The sequence below is a fragment of the Balaenoptera acutorostrata genome, chromosome 20 (assembly GCF_949987535.1).
Source record: "Balaenoptera acutorostrata chromosome 20, mBalAcu1.1, whole genome shotgun sequence".
NCBI lineage: Eukaryota > Metazoa > Chordata > Mammalia > Artiodactyla > Balaenopteridae > Balaenoptera > Balaenoptera acutorostrata.
Window position 1 is genome coordinate 1,884,435 of NC_080083.1, and position 10,026 is coordinate 1,894,460.

The window sequence follows — 10,026 nt, forward strand, 5'->3', positions numbered from 1 at the left end:
CCACTCGCCGCAACTAGAGAAAGCCCGTGCACAGCAACAAAGACCCAACACAGCCAAAAATAAAAACAAATAAATAAGTTAATTAAAAAAAAAAACTTGGATATGTCTCCAAGGAATACATTTAAATGGCCAAAAAGTACATGAAAATATGCTAAACATAACAGATCATTAAGGAAATGCAGATCAAAACTACAATGAGGGGCTTCCCTGTTGGCGCAGTGGTTGAGAATCTGCCTGCCAATGCAGGGGACACGGGTTCGAGCCCTGGTCTGGGAAGATCCCACATGCCGCGGAGCAACTAGGCCCGTGAGCCACAATTACTGAGCCTGCGCGTCTGGAGCCTGTGCTCCGCAACAAGAGAGGCTGCGATAGTGAGAGGCCTGCGCACTGCGATGAAGAGTGGCCCCCACTCGCCGCAACTAGAGAAAGCCCTCGCACAGAAATGAAGACCCAACACAGCCATAAATAAATAAATAAATAAATAAAATGCTTAAAAAAAAAAAAACTACAATGAGATACTACCTCACGCCCATTAATTAGCATGGCTATGATTAAACAAAACAGGACAAAAACCAGAAAATAACAAGTGTTGATGAGGATGTGGAAAATTGGTCTCCTGTACAATGTTGGTTGGAATGTAAAATGGTGCACCCACTATGGGAAACAGTATAGTGGTTCCTCAAAAATTTTAAAATAGATTACCAGATGACCCACCAATTCCACTTCTGGGCGTATAGTGAAAAGAACTGGAAGCACAGACTCAGATCTCTGTAGTACACTCATATTCACAGCAGCATTATTCACAACCGCTAAAATGTGAAAGCAACCCAAGTTTCTATCAACAGATGAACAGATAAGCAAGATGTGGTACATACATATGGTGGAATATTATTGAGCCTTAAAAAGGAAAGAAGTTCTGGCACATGCTACAACATGGATGAACCTTGAGGATATTATGCTAAGTAAAGTAACGTCACAAAAACACAAATACTATATGACTCCACTTATATGAGGTACTTGGAGCAGTAAAACTCATAAGGAGAGAAAGTAGAATTGTGATCTCCAGGGCTTGGGAGGAGGGGAAATGGACAGCTATTGTTTGGTGGGCAGAGAGTTTCAGATTTACAAGATGAAAACATTGTGGGGATGGATGGTGGGATGATGGTACAACACTATGAACATATGTAGTACACTGAGCTGTACACTAAAAAATGGTTAAGATAGTCAATTTTATGTTGTATTTTACCACAATACAAATTGAGAAAAAGAAAAAGCTGATACGACATTACCAGTGGTAGAGCTTGAAAAGGCCCTTACTATAAACTCATTGACAGGATTAAATCCATTGAGAGGGAAATACAAACAAAACTAGATCAGCAATTAATATTTTATAGGAAAGTGACCTGCTTCCATGGAAGAAGAAATATTCCATATGAGAAAGAGTAAGAAACCTACAAAAGGGATAATCAGATTCACACATTGAAAACCCATGACGGAGTTAACATCCGGGAGAAATGTTTACATAAAATTGTAGCTCCTTTTCTGATCTCCAATAAGATACTGCAGATCTTCCAAATAACTTAGAAAACATCACTCATATTTATCCACACACAATTGACAGAAAACCATGACAAGGTTAGTTAACACGCTTCATAAACGGTATAAAATTATCATTTCCAGTTTGTAGCCTGGTGACAATTCTTCTGTTTTAGTCATGGTATTTGAAAACTCTTATTAAAATTTACGTTAGAAGTACAGCAACAGCTAATGCTATTCCATACTGGAAAACTACTTGCTGCCATAGTTGCAAACTTAACATATTTTTTGCACTGTGCCCTTTACTGCTCCTAAATCCCGATAAAAGGAATAAAGTCTAAAGATAAATGGTACAGTCAGCTAAGGGATAGTTTATGGTCCAACTGAACGTCCTGTACACTTCATTCCCTCCAGCAATCACACTGAAGGGAGGAAGGACATGATACGTCACCGTAAGGAAAGGCAGAAGGGCTGCGAACCCTCGAGGGTGGTCCAGACGCAGACGGTGGCGGCCTGCACACCTCAGCTCCTCCTCACGGCTCTTTGTCCAGGACACCTCCCCTCAGCCGGCCTCCCACCCATCTCCTCTCAAACCCTGATGCAGTCAGCAGGGCTCACACTTCAACACAGAGATGCCCAGAGGGTCAGGATCCCGGTCCTCAACCCGCAGGACAGGTTCTGCCCCCAAGAACTTCCCTGATCACAGGCACTTAGCATTTTGCATTTCTTAGGAAACCATGGACCAAAAGATCCTTTTTAAGACACCGAAAACGAGACAACAGATCAGGAAAAACAGGAAACACTACTGCTTTTCTAAGACTACCACACCAAAACAGCAAAATAGTTTCTAAGCGAATTCTCTTTTTTTCTGGCTGAGCCCTGCTTAGTAGATACTAAATTAACTCCATATTAAGAGGAAAACGTGCTGACACAGGATTTCCTTTTGCCCCCAGCTCTCACGTTGGATGCATTTCACTAATCAAAATGCGACATGCTGCCAATGGATTTCTTACCATTTTCACCTTGAAAGATTCCTTACCTGCCCTGGGGTCAACAGGGTCCCATCTCTAAGAGGACCCGCCATCTGTTACCTGCTCTGCCGCTCTGTTCCAGTTTATCCTCCAGATGTACACCAAGTAGAAGAGGGTTTGAAAGAAGACACAGACCATCAATCCGGACCAGAGACCTGTGGGTGGGAAACGAGTATCCCATTCAGATTTTCTGCAATGCCCCCTCCCGGCATCATTAACATTCTCCCGTAACTACCGTATCCACAGCGTAAACTGCAACTTACGCTAAAATTTTAGATAATTATGGACCAGGATCAGACTCAAGCTTACCACTGACCAGGTTTGATTCCAACTCTAGTGGGAGCGCACTGGAAGGCTTTAGGTGGGTGTGTGCATGTACCTGTGAGGCCTGATGTTTCTAGAAGCCCACTTTGAGAACCATCTCTCCAATTGCTGTGTACAAGAGATGACTGAGAAACATTATGAACAATGCCTATCTCCTTATGAGAAGAAACTATTTAAACCACTTAAATATAATTGCATAACAAAGTGGATATAAAATACCCATTCACATATGAATAACTACACTACATAGCCAGCTGTCTAGGCTTGAGTTGGAACCCAGTATAAACTGGGAATTAGTCTGCTAACTTGTTCACATGTCTGAGGCCCCACGTTGGCAAGGGGTCACTGAGGCTGGGCCTCCCGTGGACTCCTGGCCATTTCACCGGAATAACCTCTCGAGTTGAGAAGCAGATGGATGGACACTTTATACCCTTTGATGGACTGATTCCATTCCTAGGAATCCATCCTAAGGAGAGACTCAGGAATGTCGTTAATAATTCATATACCTGGGATGCTCGTCACAATGTTATTTAAGAGGAACAACATACAACATCGCTAATGATTAGAGAAATGCAAATCAAAACTGCAGTGAGGTACCACCTCACACTGGTCAGAATGGCCATCATTAAAACGTCTACAAATAACAAATGCTGGAGAAGGTGTGGAGAAAAGGGAACCCTTCTACGCTGTTTGTGGGAATGTAAGTTGGTGCAGCTACTATGGAAAACAGTAAGGAGATTCCTCAAAAAACTAAAAATAGAGTTGCTACATGATGCAGCAATCCCACTCCTGGGCATATAGCTGGACAAAATTATAATTCAAAAAGATACATGCACCCCAATGTTCATAGCAGCATATTCACAACAGCCAAGACATGGAAACAACCTAAATGTCCATCAACAGAGGAACGGATAAAGATGTGATACATATACACAATGGAATACTACTCAGCCATAAGAAAGAATGAAATAATGCCATTTGCAGCTACACAGATGGACCTAGAGATTATCATACTAAGTGAAGTCAGTCAGAAAGAGAAAGACAAATACCATATGACATCACTTATATGTGGAATCTAAAATATGACACAAATGAACTTATCTATGAAATAGAAACAGACTCATAGACACAGAGAACAGACTTGTGGTTGCCGGGGCTGGGGGGGGCGGGACGGACTGGGAGTTTGGGGTTAGTAGATGCAAACTATTACACATAGAATGGATAAACAACAAGGTCCTACTGTATAGCACAGGGAACTGTATTCAATATCCTAGAATAAACCATAATGGAAAAGAACATAAAAAAGAATGTGTGTATATATATATATATATATATATATATATATATATATATATATATATAAAACTGAGTCACTTTGCTCTACAGCAGAAATTAACACATTGTAAATCAGCAATACTTCAATTAAAAAAATAAAAGGGGAGCAATTTAAATGTCCACTATTAGGGAAGCATTAAATAAACGATACAAGGAAATACTACTAGAGAATTACTAAAAACCATGTCTTTAACATGGGACCGGGGGAAATTACATATTCAGTATAACCCCACTTTTGTGAATAACAGAAAAAATACTGGGAGAAAAATAATTTTAAAAGGCTGGAATAAAATACATTGAAATACCTCAGGTTTTATATTTGAGGAGTGAACTAGAGGTAATTTTAATTTACATCATTATATTTTTTATGTATTTTCTCAAGATTTCCATGTTGTTAATGTATAATTAATAGTTTAAAAGTGTTATTTAACAAATCTGAGCACCTGCTAAGTAAGTCCAATAGCAAGAAGCACTTTTATGGACAAAGAGGGAAATTGGATGTGTTCTTCTTCTAAAGAGCTTAGCGTCTACTAGAGTAGAGGTGTTTATGTTTTTTGCTTTTTTAAAGTAAAGCTGAATTGTGACACCCCAGCAGCTCGTAAGGCAGAGGCTCTGGCTGTTTGGTTAAACGGTATTTCCGTGGTGTCCACGACGGTGCTTGGCAGGGATGAGACCGTAATAAATACTTGGCAGCTCTGTGTCCCAAACAGAGAAGGACGAAATCCTGCTTGACCGTGATCAAATACCCCACAGGCTCCCAGCCTGAACTGGTCATCAAAAGAGACATGACCTTGAGGACAGTTACTCATTAAGCCATCACATGACAACACTTCCAAAAAGTCAGGATAAGAAACTAAGCACCTCTGTTTGTGTGGACACAGAAGGCTCTCACGACAGCTGCAGGATTAAAATTTCACAGAGCAATGGGGACAGATTCAAAATTGTTTACACGGTCAAAATGTACTGGTTGACACAGAACAAAAGGAGCTACTTGAATACATACTACAGCATTCGGTCAGTCCTCGAATCAGACTATTTTCTGCAGAAAATACAACTCATCGTTACTGAGGAAATCCAGAGAAACTGCAGATGTGGATATAGATGCAGAACACACATACAACAACTTACCCCAAAAGCACATGACAGGTTGTCTTGCACAATTCTATACATTTAGAATCTTGATAAAATGGATAGATTTCTGAAAATATGTATAATTTGCCAAAGTTGACCCCCCCCACCCGCAAAAGATATAAAGTCTAAACAAACTGATTTCAGAGGAGAAGTTGTAAAAGCTGTAACAAAGTCCTCCAAAACACCCAGCGTGACAGTTTCATAGAATTTAGCCAAACCTTCATAATACAGATCATTCCTATACTATGTAGATTGTTTCAGGGCATCCAAACAGGAAATAATTTCAATTCTCTTTATGTTATGAATGTAACATTAATGCTATTAATAGCAACCCTCAGAAAGATTACATACAAGATAAAGCTACAGACCAATCTTCCTCATAACTATCATTGCAAAACTCTTGAATAAAATATTAGCAGAGTCCAGCAGCTCACTGGAATAACAATAGCACAAAACAATCAGAACTGTTCTATATGAGGAAACCAAGTGGTATCACATCATCATAGTCGATCTCAGGAGAACAATGACAGAATCATCTCTATAGGCACTAAAAGGCCACCTGACAAAATCCTCAACCATCCTTGTTGGAAACATTCAATAAAGCAGACTCCATGGATACCTCCTGAACATTGTTTTAAAAAAGACGCACACGTAAACTTATTTATGTGTGTCTTTGTGTATGCTTTGATGACATATTTAAGACCATTTAAAAATCAAGACGGAGTAACTGTGGTTCAGGCATGGAGCTGGGTGGCCTTTGTGGATGTGGTTTCAGACACGTTCCTGCATCACCGAGAACTTGAATTTTCTGCACTGTATCAGACTCAAGGACACCAACAGCCGTTCTCAAAGTAATCTCTGCCAGCAGCTGCAACCTTATGATATCAAGGTCTCCCCTTGTAACTATGCCACCATTTCAACCCCAGCCAATCCTTGCTTAACAAGCACCCTTACTTCTCGCCAGCTCCAATACTAACTCTTGACAAACAGCTTACGCAGCTTTGTGGGTTTTGCCTTTATAAGCCTCCCCCGTTTTGTAGTCTGGCAGAAAACAAGAACAGCTTCTTGAATCTGTGTCTCCCAGTCTATAGTCCTCATCTTGCCTCAAATAAAACTCTCTTCTGTTCCTTAATACAGATTGTTTATTGATTATTGGCGTCAACAGTGCGTATGTCAGCCCCAAATCCAACATGCTGTTTGGTAGAGAAACATTAGAAGCACTATCTCTGAGGTCCTAAACAAGACAAGCATTTCCACTAATACCACGACAATTTATTGTTCTACTACAGGTGTTCAGGCCGGAAAAAGAAATCAGTGGAATAACATCTGGAATGGAGAATATAAAATTATAAGATTATTTGTAGACGATATGATTGTATCCTTGGAAAATCCATGAGAATCATCTGAAAACTACTGCAAACAGCAAGAGGAACTCAGAATTGTAACAAGATAGAAAATTCACAATCATTAACAGCTCTCTACATACAACCAACTTCTAGATTATGCAGTGAAAGAGAAGGCATCCAATGGCAACAAAAGGATACAACGTTGAGGGATACTCTTTACAAGGAAAATGACAAAAGCATGCGTGAGCAGAAGCTAGCATTTCTCAAATGTTCATCAGATATTTGAACATAGAAGCTGAGACTGCCAGGAAAGCACCTATTTTATGAAAACACAGATGGCCTCCAGGTCTTGGACCGAGATAGTAAGAAAGAAAATTTTATTTCTTCCTTTCTGATTTGGACCCTTTTTCTTTTTCTTGCCTAACTACTCTGTCTCCAACTTCCAATACCATATTGGATAGAAAGAGTGAAAGCAGACATCCTCGTCTTATTCTTGTTCCGGGGGGGAAACCTTCTGTCTCAGCACTGAGTGTTACATTAGCCGTCAGTTCTTCATGTATGGCCTTCATCATGCTGGACAATCTCTCATCTTTTGTGAATCACTTTTACAGATTTTTCTCTCCCATTTCATTTTTTTTTTAATGTGGTAAAATGTACATAACAAATTCACCCTTTTAAGCATCTTAAAATGTATAATTCAGTGGCATTACACGCATTCACCACTATCCATGGACAGAAATTTATCATCATTCCAAACGGAAACTGTGCACCCATGAGCCCACTACCCGCCAGACGTTAGTAACCACCATTCTGTTTCTGTCTCTATGCACGTGGCTGGGTACCTTGCATAAGTGGAGTCACGCGGTATTTGTCTCCAGTTCATTTTACATGATTTTGTTAAACTTCCCCTTTTGTATCTCTGCTTTATTCTACCTTTGGTTGTTTCTAAAGTGGTCTTCATTTCTGTTCAAGTGTTCTTTTTCTTTTCCATTTCTTTCCTAAGTTTTAATTACTTGTTTGTCCTCTCCTTATTGTTTTCTCATCTATTCTTTAATCTTTTAAAGCATTTCTTTGGGCTTTTTCTTTTCCTTCAAAGATTATGTTTCGGTCTCTCAAGAAATTGTGAGAATTATCCATCTGGATGTTCATTATTTCATATAAGGTTTTATCTCCTCTTCCTTAGAGGTGTATGTGTGTACACATGTGTGTACTGTCTTTGCATGGGCACTGGGTTTGTTCTTTTCTGACTAATACTCATCTGTGGACACAAACAGCTCTAGCGGGCAAGTATTTGCTGAAGAAGGGCATGGTGGTTTAGGGCAGGTATCCAAGGCAGCCTGAGGCTCCAATTCAGGTTTACTGTCTTAACATCTTTCATAAAATCTGTTTTTTCCTGCCATGGAAATATATGCAAATAGTCATAAACATATGAAAAGGTGCCCAGCATCATTAGTCATCAGGGAAATGCAAGTTAAAATCACACTGAGAAACCACTACACAGCTACCAGAATGGTTAATTTTTTTTAAACTGACATCATCAAGTGCTGGAGAGGCTGTGGAGCTAGTCGACTGTCACTCACACACACACACACACACACACACACACACATAACACTCTACACACGCACCACCCCCCACACACATATAACACTACACACACACACAACACTCTACACACGCACCACCCCCCACACACATATAACACTCCACACACACACACACATAACACTCTACACACGCACCACCCCCCACATACATATAACACTACACACACACACACTACACATGCACCACGCCACACACACATAACACTCCCCCCACACACACAATCACCCCCCCACACACATATATAACACACACACACTCTACACACACACGCCACACACACATATAACACTCCCCCCACACACACAATCACCCCCCCACACACATATATAACACACACACACCTAACACTCTACACGCGCACCACCCCCCACACACATATAACATTCCACACACACACACAAATACCACACACACAACCACACACACACAACACTACACACGCACCACCACACACACACATATAACACTCCCCCACACACACACACACACCACTCTACAAACGCACCACCCCCCACACACATATAACACTCCCCACACACACACACACACACAAAACACTCTACAAACGCACCACCCCCCACACACATATAACACTCCACACACACACACACACACACTCTACAAACGCACCACTCCCCACACACATATAACACTCCACACACACACACACACACACACGGGGACTGTGAATTGGTACAAGCACAATGGAAAGTTATTTGACTATTGAAGTTATGCATGTATCTGCTTCCACCTGGAAATTGTCTAGCAGTGACTAGATATAGGGGTGTAAGGGGGATGCTGGTAACCTTCTGGGTGGTAGATATACAGGTGGGTTACCTTTGCCATAATTCATTGTACGCATTTATAATTCATGTACTGTTTTGTATTTATGTCATATCCAATAAAAATGTAGTGTTTTATTACCCCCCAAAAATATGCTAGACTACATGCAAGGTTCAAACGTGTGATCTCTTCAGCAGTCAGCAGGGAGAGCTTTCCTAAAGGCAAGTTAATTCTCTCAGTCTCAGGGGACAAACGTTGTGAGTGTATGCCCAGGACTTCTTCCTTCCTTCTGGCCCTAATCTGGTCTCCTAGAAAGCTGGATGATTTGCTCATAACTTATGCCACACTGCAAGGAATATATTGACTGCATACATATTTTTTAAAATGTTAACATCTTGAACCTCCTTTTACCCCATTGTGGATTAGTCTGAGGACCTGGATAACAGAATTAAGTGCAATGTGGCATGTCTCTCTATCATGTTCAGGTCTCTTGGTAGCAAGTGGCAAAAAAATTCAATTCAAACATTGGGTCCCTGACATTTGGAACTTGACTGGTTTATGACAGGAACTGTGAAGATGTCCTTCGCAGAGGTGCTTTTAGCTTCGAGCCTTAACTGAACACAAACGATCTTATCAGGACTTGTCTCTGAGCTCTGCCTTCCTCTGTATCAGCTTTATTCTCAGCGAGTCATTTCCCCTGGGGTGCCAACAAATTAGCTACAGGTGGCTCTAGGATTCTACCATCCGCATAGCTGGTGAGCCCATGGGGAAAGCATGTCTCTGTCATGATAGTTCTAAGCAAAGTTCTGGGAGGGCTGAATGGTCAGGCTTGGGTCACCGGCACCGGGGAGGGGTCACAGAGTGGACCACCCACAATGAAGAAACTTTAAGGACAAAAAAGGGGTAATGGACTAGGAAAAGTATGGTGGCCA